The 15,565-nt window shown below is 37.7% G+C and overlaps 1 non-coding gene across 1 annotated transcript; it reads right to left on the bottom strand.

The window, feature by feature from the left end:
• Nucleotides 1–2,353: 2,353 nt before the first annotated feature.
• LOC112503511 lies at nucleotides 2,354–2,460 on the bottom strand. Its single transcript, XR_003067999.1, has one exon. It is a non-coding gene; the product is annotated as a small nucleolar RNA R71 (small nucleolar RNA).
• Between the last annotated feature and the right edge of the window lie 13,105 nt (nucleotides 2,461–15,565).

Raw genomic sequence — 15,565 nt, 5'->3', positions numbered from 1 at the left:
ATAACTATGCATGGGAATAATACTCGCTCCTTTGGGAAACTCGATGTATCCGTCACGACGAAAACGAGAATTCTCCAGCAAAACCGGGGATTGAAAATAAGGACGGGGATTCTCGAATGTTAAAAACCGGGGATAGCGACGGGGCCGGGGTCGGGGGGGATAGCCATGGGAATGAGACCCGCCCCATTGGGATGTGATATGTGTTGAGAATTTAACACATAAAGCACTCGTTTTACGTTTTATTTGGTAGAATAATTTCTTTTCATTCCCACTTTGAGTCATTTTTGTTTATTTCTTTATACATTTGTTTTTGTCTTTTAGTGCTATCTTTTGGGTATAAAAAGAAGGCTTGGGGTGCCTTTTGTTATCATCCATTAATCCATCTTTCATCTATTGTATCCCATTATCTCCATCAAAAACATTAGCTAGTATTGTAAGCCCTCTCCAAGGGTGATTTTTATTAATCTTTTGAGTTTTTCATCTTTTTCTTCATTCTCGTCTTTTATTTTCTACTCTTTATTTTACATTCCTTTACGATCATTGTCATTTACATTCCGTTATTTATTTTCTCGCAATTTACATTCTCGCAATTTACATTCCCGTCATTTATGTTCTCGTCATTTATTTTCTCGTTATTTACTTTACGCAATTTACGTTTTCCGTCATTTATTTTTTACATTCTGTTATGAGTAGCTAAGCTTTTATAGCTTGGCTGTAAGACGAAAAGGTGAGATTTTCAAACCGGACGAAAGTAGCTAAGTGTTTTCGTAAACGACGTTCCATTGTTTCATTCGAGTTTTTATAAAACTAAGCACAATTTTTGACAGGTTGATCACTTGAAAGTGTTAAAGTGCGATGGACTTAGAGATAAACCATTGATAAGCACGTCAACTTGGATGACATAAGAGGTAGACTTGAGAAAGTTGCCGACAAGGAGACTTGTCATTTATGTTTTTCAAAACTTAACTCCCAACGGGTTGATCACTCTTCAAAAGTGTCAAAGTGTGATAGATTCAGAGATGAACTATCAAGAACACGCCAACTCGAATGATATGGGAATCGAMTCGAGAGAGTGATTTTTAACAAAGAGATTTGTTTATCCATATATTTTGAAAACACCATCGTGTCACTATCCCCTGTCCGGACACCACATAGAGATATGGGTGGAAAGCTATAAGATAGTGCAATGGTGAAGTCCGAGAGGAATGCCTTCAAAATAGATGGTGGAACTTAGTTTCGAAACACTGCTTGCTGTAGCATTCCTATAGCATTGGCTGCTGGAATTTGTGTTTAGGTCTCAACTTAAGTCTTACACCCTTACTTCTTTTATATATTTTGTATTCTGTTTTAATTCACCTTAAAAATCAAACAAAAGTCTTCAAAATCGTCGTCTGAAATCATCTCTCTCATTGGACTCTCATTTAACTTTGGCTACAATCTCCGTGGACGATAATCCGGTACTTGTACCACTTTATTACTTGAAAAGACGACGTTGGGCCGTATTGTATACTTGCTTTGTGGCCCAATTTCATTAAGTCTAAAGGTGTGAGATATCGCAGACCAAGTTTTTTGCGCCGCTGCCGGGGATTGGCTAGCTAAAAGTTTTATTTTGAGTAAATTAAAAGATTTGATTTTTCTAGTACCATCGGAATCGTTTTTAAAAGTGGTGTATACCACGGTCACAACACGGAGAAGTTTTTCGAATTTGATCACGATATTGAGAGAATGTTTCACCATAGGAGGAGGGCTCAAAGAGCATTTTTTGCTCTACTCCCTCCAAACATGGCGTTACCTCCCCCAATTATTCCGGAAATACCGCATTTGGAAAACCAACCGCCGGGTTCTGAACTAATTCCACCATTCCCGAATTTTCAACAAGGACACCCACATAATCTAAATGATAATAATTTGGACACATAATCGGAACCTAATGAGCAACAAAGAGCACAAACTCCGAACATCATTAATTTGGAAAATTCCAAAAAATGGGAGGATCATGGATTATGCTATTCTGGATTTTGAGCAATTAAATTCCGGGATAGTTAGACCACATATGACCGCTCTTCATTTTGAACTCAAACTGATAATGTTTCACATGTTGCAAACGAATGGCCAATTTGCCGAATTACCTTCGGAGGACCCACATTCGCATTTAAAATCTTTTATGGAAATCACTAATGCTTTCTTGATCCCGGGAGTGTCAAATGACGCTTTAAGGCTCACTTTGTTTCCATTTTCCTTAAGAAATCGGGTAAAAGCATGGTTTAACTCATTAACACCGGGTTCTGTGCCGTCATGGAGTAACATGGCAGAAAAATTTTTGCAAAAATATTTCCCACCAACAAGGAATGCTAAGTCCAGGAACGAAATCTGTCTTTTTAAACAAATGGTCAATGAGGCTGTTCCTAACCCGTGGGAAAGGTTCAAAGAGCTGTTGAGGAAATGCCCACACCATGGCATTTCGTACTGTATTCAACTCAAGACGTTTTACAATGGGTTAAATCCCACGACAAAACAAATGCTCGATGCGACTGCGGGCGGAGCCTTTACATCTATGACCTATAATGAAGGATATGAAATCCTAGAAAAGATTTTGCCAAACAATGGGAATTGGGCCAACCCACGTGCTTAGTCATAGAAAAAGACTGTCGGGATACATGATGTAGATGCATATACTGCATTAACAGCTCAATTTACCTCCATGACCAACATGTTGAAAAATTTAACTTTCGGTCAAGGAGGACAGCAAGCTGCTAATACACCTGTCCCAACAGTCCTATCTGTGCAATGTGTGTGTTGTAGCGGGGAACACTCATATGAACACTGTCCTCACAATTCTGAATCAGTAAACTATGTTCATAACCGAGCTAATCCTTATTCCAACACATACAATGCCAGTTGGAGGCAGCATCCGAACTTTTCTTGGAACAGTCCCAATTTAAACCCACCAGTCCATCAACAACAAGGAACTTCTAATTTTCAACCATAACATCATGGAAATAGTTCTAACTTTCAGACTCACCAACAAAGTTTTCAAAATTCCCAACCATCTTTTCAAAATAAACCTCCCCCATAGTCAGAATCATCTTCTTTGGAAGCAATGATTAAAGGACTCTTTGCACATGCACAAGCCCAAAACCAAGCTTTGATAAATCAACAAAGTGCGGCCATCAGGAATTTAGAGACTCAAGTCAGTCAACTTGCACTTAACCAGAACAATCGAGCCCTTGGTACCTTGCCTAGTAATACAGAGGTCCCTAAAGACCTAGGTAAGGAACATGTGAAAGTAGTGACCCTTAGGAGTGGGAAGGAGTTGAAAGAAAAAGTGCCAAAGATAGTGCACCAATTTTGACAGAAGCTGATGCTACAGCATTGGTTCCTGCCAAAGAAAGACCAGTCCAACCCTTAGAGAAAAAGGCATTGCAGACCACCACTTCTATCCCCCCTAGATCAGACTTTCCATTACTCTTTCCAGAGGATGCCTTAAAGAAGTCAAAAGAAACTGAGGTTTTAGAGACCCTTAAGCTTGATGCTAAAATTTCATCTAAACCTCCAAAGGGCACCACAAAGACCCAAGGCATTCAGGACCCTTCTTGCTCAACACCTCCAAAGGCTGAGGAATCAAAAAGAGGAACTGCACTTTAAGAAATTATTGGATGTGTTCAAAGAATTGCACATCAACATCCCACTTGTTGAGGCAATTGAGCAAATGCCTAGTTATGCCAAATTTCTGAAGGACATCCTAAGTAAGAAGAAGAAGTTGACTGAATACGAGACTGTAGCCCTTACCGAAGGATGTAGTGCACTGTTGACCAATAGCATACCCCCTAAGCTAAAAGATAGAGGGAGTTTTACCATTCCTTGTTCAATAGGATGGAAGGACATAGGGAAAGCCTTGTGTGACTTAGGAGCTAGTATCAACCTCATGCCTTTATCCGTTTTCAATACCTTAGGCATAGGTGAGGCTAGACCGACCACGGTTACACTCCAATTGGCCAACAAGTCCAAAGCATACCCTAAGGGAAAGATTGAGGATGTGTTAGTGCAAGTTGACAAGTTCATATTTCTGGCAGACTTTATCATTCTAGACTTTGAGGTAGATAAGGACATTCCTATTATTTTAGGGAGACCATTTCTAGCCATCGAAAGAACTTTAATAGACATCCAAAAAGGAGAGTTGGCCATGAGACTCCAAGACAAAAAAGTCACATTTAATGTCTTCAACTCTCTAAAGTACCCTGATTACTTGGAAGAGTGTTCAAGAATCTCTGAAATAGAGGAGATGTGTTTTGAAGGAGGAATTCAGAAGAACCTTAAGTTGGAAGGAGAGTGTGATGAGGAAATAGAAGAGGAAAGTATTGAGGAAATAGAGGAAATAGGAACTGATGAAATCAGTCATTCACAACCACTGATGAAGGATTCCTTGAAAAGTTAAAGATTAGTAATCTTTTTTAGAAATCGAATGGATTCGGTCTTATACATACGCGAGGAAGGTAATCAAAAAAGAAAAAAGAGGAGCTTGTCGCAGTGGATGCTGCAGCATTTGAGCTGCTAGAAAATAATGAGCAAAAAGACTTCACCCCGTCCATGTATCACCACCTGATTTGGTTGAAACAACTCCCATCCCATCTAAAATATGCTTTTCTAGGAGAAGAAAGGAAATTTCCTGTCATCATCTCATCTACCCTAGAATTGCATCAAGAAAAAGAAACTTGTGGATATGTTGAAATTACATAAAAAGGCCTTAGGATGGACCATTGCTGACCTTAAATGGATTAGTCCCTCTATTTGTCAACACAAGATCATCTTAGAGGATAAAAATTTCACTTCCACATAACCTCAACGAAGGCTGAATCCTGTCATGAAAGAGGTAGTCAAAAAGGAGATTTTAAAATGGTTAGATGCCGAAATTATTTTCCCTATAGCCAGTAGTTCTTGGGTTAGTCCGGTCCATTGTGTTCCAAAAAAGCGAGGGTTCACAGTCATCACAAATGACAAAAATGAACTTATCCCCACTAGAGTTGTATCTGGTTGGATAATATGCATGGACTATATAAGACTAAACAAAGCTATCCAAAAAGACCATTTTCCTCTACCTTTCATTGACCAAATGTTGGACAGGTTAGCCGGCAATGAGTACTATTGTTTCTTGGATGGATATTCAGGGTACAATCAAATAGCCATTTCTCCTGAAGACCAAGAGAAAACCACCTTTACTTGTCCTTATGGCACCTTTGCTTTCAGAAGAATATCATTTGGACTTTGTAATGCTCCTGCCACCTTTCAAAGGTGTATAATGTCCATATTTTCTGATATGCTTGAAAAATCCATTGAAATATTTATGGATGATTTTTCTGTATATGGTTCATCATTTGATAATTGTTTAAATAATTTGAAAAAGAGCTAGGAAAGGTGTGAGGAAACAGATTTGGTCCTCAATTGGAAGAAATGTCATTTCATGGTCAAAGAATGAATTGTTCTTGGACACTTGATTTCTAAAAGAGGGGTTGAGGTAGATAAGGCAAAGCTTGAAGTAATTGAAAAACTACTCGAACCTACCACTGTTAAGGGAATTAGAAGCTTTTTGGATCATGCCGGATTTTATAGGAGGTTCATCAAAGATTTTTCAAAAATTTCAAAACCTCTTTGTCTACTCCTACAACATGATCAAAAATTCAATTTTAATGATGAATGCAGAAATACATTCACAACTTTGAAAAAAGCTTTGGTTACCACACCAGTGGTAGTTTCCCCTGATTGGAACAAACCTTTTGAGATCATGTGTGACGAGAGTGATTGGGCGATAGGTGTTGTATTAGAAAAAAGGAAAGAAAAGGTGTTTCATTCAATTTATTACGCAAGTAAACTTTTGAATAAGGCACAAATCAATTACACCACAACTGAGAAAGAATTATTGGCCATAGTTTTTGCTTTTGAGAGATTTAGGTCCTACTTAATGGGAACAAAGGTAATTGTGCATACTGATCACGCAGCCATCAAGTACCTGATCTCAAAGAAAGATGCAAAACCAAGGTTAATAAGATGGGTGCTTTTATTGCAAGAATTTGACTTAGAGATACTTGATAGAAAGGGAGTAGAGAATCAAGTAGCAGACCATTTGTCTAGGTTGGAAGAACCTGAGAGAGGAGGAATGGACATTAGTGATACTTTTCCAGATGAAAGAATCCTCATGATAGAACAACCAAAAATACCATGGTTTGCGGATTTAGCTAATTTCTTGGCCTGTGGAATAAAACCCTCTGATTACATAGGCTACATGTTGAAAAAAATCTTTCATGATACTAAATCTTATTTGTGGGATGACCCTTTTTGTTTAGACTTGGTGCAAATCAGATTTTAAGAAGATGTGTGCCTGAATCTGAAGTGCCAGCAATCATATAGCATTGCCATCATGCACCATACGGAGGCCATTTTGGAGGCCAAAGAACTGCAATCAAGGTTCTACAGTCCGGTTTTTACTGGCCAACCATTTTTAAAGACTCCCACAATTTTGCACAAAGGTGCAACGAATGTCAAAGGAGTGGCYCCATTTCCAAAAGGAATGAAATGCCATTAAATGGGATACTTGAAGTTGAATTATTTAATGTTTGGGGAATAGACTTTATGGGTCCTTTCCCTCCATCAAATAATTGCCAATACATACTTGTGGCTGTTGACTACGTATCCAAATGGGTGGAAGCCATGGCATGTGTGTCAAATAATGCAAAAACTGTAGTTAAGTTCCTCCAAAAACAAATTTTCACACGGTTCGGTACCCCAAGAGCACTAATTAGTGATGAGGGTACCCACTTTGTGAACAATTTATTAAAATGAGTCCTTGAAAAATACAATGTTAACCACAGAATTGCCACGGCTTATCACCCATAGACTAATGGTTTGGCAAAACTCTCTAATAGAGAAATCAAAAGCATTTTGGAAAAAGTGGTCAAACCCAATAGAAAGGACTGGGCATTCAAATTAGACGATGCTTTATTGGGATACAGAACCGCTTTCTAAACACCAATAGGTATGTCTCCATATAAGCTATTCTATGGAAAAGCCTGCCACCTGCCTTTAGAACTTGAGCACAAAGCATATTGGGCAATCAAAGAGCTCAATATGTCTTTAGATGAAGCCGGAAAGAAAAGAAAGTTACAACTATGTGAAATGGAGGAACAAAGACAAATGTCTTACGAGAATGCCAAGCTTTATAAAGAAAAGACAAATAATTGGCATGATAAAAGAATCCAACACCGGAAGTTGAAAGAAGGACAAAAAGTCCACTTGTTTAACTCTAGGTTGTATCTATTCCTGGGAAAGCTCAAATCTAGGTGGTATGGACCGTTTGTCATTCACAAAGTCTACTCTTATGGAGCAGTTGACCTTATTAACCCAGAGGACAACACGGTGTTTAAAGTAAATGGGCAACGAGTTAAGGTATTTCATGATACTGTAGCATTCCCAGAGCATTGCTCTGAGAATTGGGCCATACCTTAGGAAAGGAAGGTGTATTTGGACTTTTTCAAGTCCAGATTTGTTTGTACATATGTTTCCTCTTTATATTCATGTTTTAGAGCAGTTATGTGTTATTAGTTTGTTCTTGTGCAGGTTATTTTCAAATGGATTATTATGGGAAGTTGATACTCTACCAATGCCACAACATTCATATTTTCACATGTGAAGATTGGCAGCATCTTTGTAAGGAAGTCAGTGAAGGTACAAGTGACATCATCACTGTGTCACAACAGTTTTTGTCAGCCTCTTTTCTCAGAATTTGTCCCCCATGCACCATTAACCCACACCATCACATTTAATGTTTAACCTCTTGATAACCAATTTTGACACTTCCTTAACCGTCAATACATGTGATTAGAAAGAGACTTAATGGAGAGATGACCTTTCATCTTCCCCATAACCACCTTTGACACTTACCATCGCCGGCTGCCTCATCCACATCACCCACCGGCTGTCTCTTCGAGCCATCACCTCTCCACTTCTAAGACTTACACCAAACCCACTCTCATTAAAATCGCTCTCACTAAGACTGTACTACTCCACTCTCTTCTCCTCACTGTGCGATAATGGCACATATGAAGAGGGCGGCTGTTCGTGACCCACCTCAACCGGTACGGCGAAGTAACCGTCGGTGAGCATGTACCTCCGCTTCGCGATAAACAGGGGAGCCCGAAATGATCGATCTTGTAGCTAACAGCCCCTCCACGTCTCCTCCCTCATCACTGTCGCCGCCTAGACCTCGGACAATCATGCTGTTGATCGCCGACTTGCCTCCGCGTGCTAGACGAACGACGCGGCGACCGCCGTCTCCTCCGTCACCCTCAAGCGACTGTGCACCATCACCTTCGCCACCTACCGACGTCGCTCCTCCATCACCACTGCCTACGGCAGTCGACACCGCCATTCCACCACCGTCATCGCCGGCGATTACAAGCCCTAAATTGGGTGTTGAGGTTAGTCACATTTCAAGCCCTAATCTGCCTATCGAGAGGTTGACTACATCCGATTCTTCTGAGGATGAAAATTTTGTACAACCTCAATCTCCCTCAACTGTTTTAAATTCATCAAGAATGTATTTTCTGACTTGGTATGATCATCCTTGCACACAAATGCTTGAGCCTACTGTTTTGGCCGATTCTATCCCTCACATTGTTGAGGATGAATTTGTTGGGCTTGATCATAGTGAACCTCATGTTGGGGAAGAAGCCATTGATTCCCCAAACATTGAGGTTGATTTAGAGGTTGATGTAAGAAATTTAACACCTAGTCCAACTAGAAAAAGAGAGGGTTTGGGAAGGATCTTTGCAACCAGATCAAAGGTTGTGGATAGTCAGCCTCTTAAAAAGAGAACAAGACGCACTCCACCTTCTGTCCAATTAAGGCACACAACCTTTGTGCCTAGAAATTCATCCCGAAAGGCTACGGCAAGGCTTGATGAAACAGCCGGTCCTTCTCGGGTGAAAGCCACACACAGAATGTTAAAGGCTAAACCCATTCCTAGGCCACAACAGCTGTTTAATGGGTTTAGTTTTGAAGTGGCACACTTGATGTTTGCCAAGATGAAAAACAAGCAAGTATTACCAGATAAGGGGTTTGATAGAAGAAGTATTGAAGAATTCAGTTTTATCTGGGACGTGATCAACAGTCAAGGCTGGCAAGTACTATGTGAGCTAAAAAACTCTTTCAACTTGTCTTTGATTAGGGAGTTTTACGCAGAAGCTTGTGTGTATAGCACTACAAAGCTCAAGGTCCGGGGTGTTCGGGTGAGTATCTCGGCCAAGGCTATTAACAAGCTTTTAGGCCTTTCACCCCCGGCTGAAACTGGTTTTGAGATTCTATCTCAATCGGCTTCATAAGCTAGGCTAGAGGAAATTGGTAGGGAACTTGGGAAGCTCGGGGCCGGTTGGGATGTCCATAGCAACTATATGTTAAGAACTTATAGGGCTTCCAATTTAACACTCGATGCTAATGTGTGGATGAACTTCATTAGATATTCTCTCAACTCGACTACTCATGATAGTTTTATTTCGGTTGAGAGAATCATTTTATTGTATTGTGTGGTAATGGGCAAGACACTTAATGTGGGAGAAATCATAGAAAAGGCCATACTTTATTGTTCAAAAAGGAGACAAGGGAAACTATTTTTCCCATGCTTGATTAATAAGTTGCTTATGCAAGCGGGTGTTCCCCAATACACGGATGACCTAGTGATAAAAGAGTGTGAGGAAAAGTGGACCATTGACATGAAGGCCGTTTCTAGACTAAGAGAGATGGGTGAGAGAAGTAGGAAACTACCCGGTATGACCAGGACTATGGAGGAACTTTTGGCACAAAGTGGTAGTATTATGGACTACTTGATAGAACAATGGGCTGAGATGGTGGAGAGGTTAGAGAACATGCAAGCTGATTTGACGGACAGGTTAAAAAAAGTGAAAAGAAGATGACAAAGAGGTTTGAAAAGCTGAAAGAAGACTTGGAGAACGGGGTTGCGGACAAGATAAAGAGGCTGCAGAAAAAGCTGAATCGGTACAAGACGGAGAATGGGAGACTGAAGGAAGAGATCACAGTAGCGGCTACCCGGAGTGCACAGCCTACTCCTTCGAAGTAGGACAGGTTCTACCACCTTACTTTAGCTTCATATTTCACTTTTTGAGTCGGGAATAGTTTTTTTTATACTTTGTAGTCTTATTTTTTTTTTTTTTGCATGATCATTTCAGTTGAGGGTTGTTAGACATGAGATCATAGACCAAATAATTTTAGTGATTGCTCGTCATTCAATCATGGTACTTTGTTTTTGCTAGAACTAGCAAAACCCTTTTGGAAAAACACTTTGATCACACAATCACCATTAGGAAATGAGATAGGCCATCTTTTATATGCTCATATTAGCCACTTGCACCCTTTAAACACCATTTACCCCACAAAGCTCCAATGAGGACATTGTCGTATTCAAGTTTGGAGGAGGAGTTTACATAAAGATAAAAAGTCAATATGTTATAACCTGGTTTCAGACAATCTGGGTCAAGGTAAATTATACGTGATTATGTGGTAAATTACAAAATGGCATCCATATTAATTGATTATTTTTTTGAATAGTATACATATGTGATAAAATGCATAATATGATATATATATATATATATATATATATTTGTGAATATTCTATATGTGGTGGTACTGCACATGCATGGGGTATTATTTTATTTGGAATAAGGTATTTTCACCCTTAAGCATTGATTTTATTATAATAATAGTGCCACCACCTAGTTAATATTTTATAAATAAAATCCTTCCACCGCCTAAGTGGGATATAAAAAGAAAGATAAAGATAAGGCTATCCTTATCTCTATCATTTTAGAAAGAACTTGTGTGTGATTCTTGAAAAGAACCTGCTATTTCAAAGGCGTGAGAAGATTTTGTTTAGCAAAAAGAACTTGATGTTTGATCTGTGTCTGTAGAAACTGTTTAAAACAAAGGTGAGGTTAAAATTGCTCATATAAATTGTGAGTTTTAAATTGTTCTTTGATTATAATTGTGAGTCTATTACCCAAAACTTCTATATTTATGAATAGTGAAYTGTTAAGTTTTAATGATTTGGGTATAGAAAGAGCTTGGTGAAAAGCTGTTTTCTAGATGTTTTAAACATAAAGATTGTGAGTTTGAAGGTTTGAAACTGTTTTTGGAGGATTTAAACAGTAACTGGGTTTAAACCAGTTTGTATGAGATTTTGTTAGAAAAACAGTGTTTGAAACTATTTTGGAAGAACAGATTGTTCTTAATGTACAAAAAGGTTTGAGTATAAACCTATGTTGAAACCATGATTTGTTTTAGGAATTATGAACATGTTCACTCTGACATATATGACTGAGGTCTGTCTTTGGTGAACTATTTCATATGATATAATGGGAGGATATAAGGGTGGAACATCATAAAAAGGGGATTATTGGGAGGATATAAGGTTGGTCGTTGTCTGCATGGCCTAACTCTTATTATGATATTTATTAAAGTTACAACAGATTTAAGTTCTCATTTCTTGGTGATTTGAGAATTTGGAAACGTTGTCTTTAGTAGAAATGATAATAATGATGTTATGGGATTAGAGCAAACATGGTTCATGACCGTTGGTTGTGAGTAATATGCTTTGGATAAAAGCATTGATTATGAGGAAACAGAGGGGAGCTCTGGTTATATCTTGCAAGGAACCAAAGGGGCTCTGATTGACTCTCATAATAGAACCAGAGGATTCTGGATATTGATTTAAAAATGATGCAAAATCTTTTATAAATTATTAGTTTGAAAATAAGCTTTATATCTTTAAGAAACAAGTTTAGTGCTATATTTATAGTTTTAAAATGATATTTCAAAAGAGTCTTTATACTTAGAAATTTCTATAAAACAAACCAGAAGGGCTCTGGTTGGCTTTCATAGGTACAGCCAGAAGCTCTGGTTAGAAGAACCAGAGTGTTGGGTTTGAGTTAGAGCGTTAAAGTTGTATTCAAGTTTCTCCTTAGTGTAGTTTTACTTTGTAATAGTGTAGTTTACTATTTCCTAGTATAAATAGTATTTTTCCTTGTAATTGTTATTACCAAGTGATTAGCAAATTGTAATCAAGAATTTCAGCTGTAATTTTCTCTCTCTCAATCAAATCATTCTTTGAAGATATTCTTTCTACTATTCTGTTCATCATAATTCTTGAAGATCGTATGATGTTTGTATGATTTTTGGACTTCACAATTGGTATCAGAGCAGACTGCAGCAGTTYTRATTAGAGGATTGAACAAATTTTGCACATTTTTTCACGAATTTTTGAAGATTCATCGATCTGGGTCAAAGATGTTCATCACTGTTCTTGAGTGTTCTTCGTCCAGATTGGGTTTTTGAGCCTAAATCGGTTATTTTTTGAGTATTATTTGCAAAGATTTACATCGCCAGATTCGTTTTTGTATTTCGAACAATTTTGATTCACACTATTTTTTATTTTAAACCAGTTTTAGTCGAAAATTGATTTTTCGTATTCTGGAAAATGTTCTTCAAAACTCATAATTTTTCATGTTTTGATCCAAAATTTTGGTAAAAAATGTGAAATTTTGTGTTTTTGTTTGAATATTAGTCCTCTTAAAGCTTGTGCGATTTAGAGTGTTATCCGCTTAATTCTTGTGCGATTTAACATCCGTGTGAATTTTGAGTTGTTTGACATAGGTTTATCCGGACAACACTTGTGCGGATCATTGGGCGATTTAGCAATCCGTCTGGTAAACCGTTGATAACTTGAACGGATTAGTGTGCGATTTAAACAATCCGGCTGGTAAGTCTTTAGTAACTTGAACGGATTAGTGGACGATATACATAATCCGACTGGTAAGTCGTTGAAGGTTTGTGCGATTTAATAAGCGATTTAAAGAATCCGCTTGGTAAGACTTAGTGAATTTGTCTGCTTGAGCGATTTATATTTTTTGATCGTACATTCTTTGGTGATTGATCGGATTTTGACTTTTTGATCGATTTATTTCTTTGACTTTTCATCCATTTGTTTTAAGAGGACTTATACGTACTTTGACTTGTTGACTTACTTGACCTTGACTTGTTGACTTGTTGACTTTTTACGTCCGATTTTCATTTTGGAATTTTGACTAAGTGTTGAAAACATCTAATTTGAGAATTTTAAATCAAATTGAATTTTGTGCCTTATCCGTATTTCATTTTGCATAATCCGTCTAAATTTTGCATTCTTTTGTTAAAATCTGGTTAAGTGTTATGGGCGATTTAAGCTTACTTGTTGTCCGGACTTCTAATCCGGATAACTTGAATATTCTTTGTTGACCGGACTTTCAATCCGGATAAGCTTGGCTGGATTACTAATCCGGATAAGTGTTTGTGCATAAATTGTTCTAAGTGTTGAATGTGTGCGAAGTYTTGTTTACATATTATCAGATATATTTTTGTAAACTGATCTTTTAATTCAAACTTTGAACTACAGTTGATCCTATTTCATACAAATTGATACGATGAGTTCACGAAAAGCAATGGCTATTGGTACTGATACCAAGCCACCTGTTCTATTTYGTGGTGATTATAATCAGTGGAGAGACAGATTTCTAAATTTCGTTGAGAGAATGAAAGAAGATCTTTAATGGAAGGTCCTACTGAATTCTTCCTAGAGGTAGATGTTGATTTAGTAGAAGGCATACCTGCACAGAGAGTTCCTAAACTGAAGCATCAATATTCACCTGAAGAAAAAGAGAGAGCCCATGCTGATGTGCTCTGCAAGTCTTATATTATGCAAGCACTGACTAATGATATTTACACCAGTATTGACATTCATAAATCATCAGATCACAACATGTGGATTCAAATCGAAAAGATGATGATGGGTTCGAAAGTGGGAACTCAGCTGAAAATCACTAACTGTATTTCAGCCTATGAAGAATTCAAGGCTAAAGAAGGTGAAAGTCTTGATGATATTTACAATAGGCTTGCCAGACTGCTAAATGAACTGACAAAGAATGGAATTTCTAAAACTACAATAGAGATTAATGTTAAGTTTCTTAACAATCTCCGGTCAGAGTGGAAACCATTTGCCAATCATATCAAATTCAATAAACAGTTATCTGATATAGATTTTCATGAAATCTATGAAACTCTGAAACAAAATGAGCAAGATGTTTTGGAAATCCGAAATGCTAAGAAGAAAGAAAAAGAAGTTGTTGATCCTTTGGCTCTTGTATCTGAGAGAAAGGAAAATAAATTAAAAAGCAGATCTGGAAAGCAAGTAAAAGAAGTTAGTCAGTCAAGTGAGTCTGAAACAGAAGACAGTAACAGCTCAGATTCAGATTCTGAAATGTCAGAGATCAAACAGGCAATGGCAATGCTGACTAAAGCATTCCAGAAGATGTTCTCAAAGAGGCCACACTCGAACAATCAGAGATTCTCGTCAGGCTCAAAATATGAATACAAAGACAAGTTTGGCGAGAAGAAGAAATATGAAGAAAAGAGGTTCAAGAAGAAATATGAGAAAAAGCCGGAAGAAAAGAAGAATTTTATCAAAGGTGCAGCTGATGAGAACACAAAGTGTTATAACTGTGGTAAGCTAGGCCATTTTGCTATAAATTGTAGGAAGCCGGTAAATCGTGATACCGACTACTACAAGAATAAATTTCTTCTGTCAAACAAAGAGATGCCGGCAAAGCTCTTATGATTGAGGATGAACACTGGTTGAATCTGACTGACGAAAAAGAAGAAACTGAAGCTGTTGCACATGTGTGCTTGATGGCTAAAACAAATAATGATTTGTCAGGAGAAGAAGAAGAACAGATGAATGATGAGGTATTACATCAATCATGCATTAAAAAGATGAAAAAGATGATGCTTAAAATTCAAACTTTCCAGCAAGAATTAAAATCAGAAAAATTGCGTTCAAATAATTTTGAAGATCACTTAAAAACGCAAAAAGAAAAATATACCAAATTATATATTGAAAATGCTGGAAATTTGAATTGGGCTAAGTCTTTACAATCTGAGTCCAAATTATTTGTCACACCCCACTAAAGCGGAAACACGGGATGATAACAGTCAAGCGAGTTTTGGCAACAGTTACAGAAAACACTTTGTCAGCGATTCAAAATACACAATTCATCAACTTGATAAAGTTTCAAGGTTACAAAAGTATTTTCAAATACAACAAAAACTGTCTTAATCGATCTTGATCCAAGTAATGTTCCCAGGAGTCCACACAACTTACTTAGCACCTGAAAAGCATGGCATAAAACAGAGTCAAACTACAAAGAGCTGGTGAATTCACGGGTTTTCACATGCATAAAATATTTCAATGCATAAACCAAGTAATAGCAAACTTATGCGAATTCTTTGCACTTAATAAATGAAAATCCCTCACGACGTAACACTTGAGACGCTACTGAGCCTTACCTGACTAATATGCCCCATTAATTTTCGAACAACCAGAAGTAGCTCGTTCACTACTTAGGTTCTACGGTTCGATAAAGCACTAATTCAGCGGTGGTCCAAATTCCACATGATTAGGCTAGAAAACATA

This window comes from Cynara cardunculus, unplaced genomic scaffold (assembly GCF_001531365.2).
Source record: "Cynara cardunculus var. scolymus isolate 2C unplaced genomic scaffold, CcrdV1 Un_Scaffold_3162, whole genome shotgun sequence".
Taxonomy (NCBI): domain Eukaryota; kingdom Viridiplantae; phylum Streptophyta; class Magnoliopsida; order Asterales; family Asteraceae; genus Cynara; species Cynara cardunculus.
The sequence above is the reverse complement of the archived record's forward strand: the minus strand, read 5'-3'. Positions and strand labels throughout refer to the sequence as shown.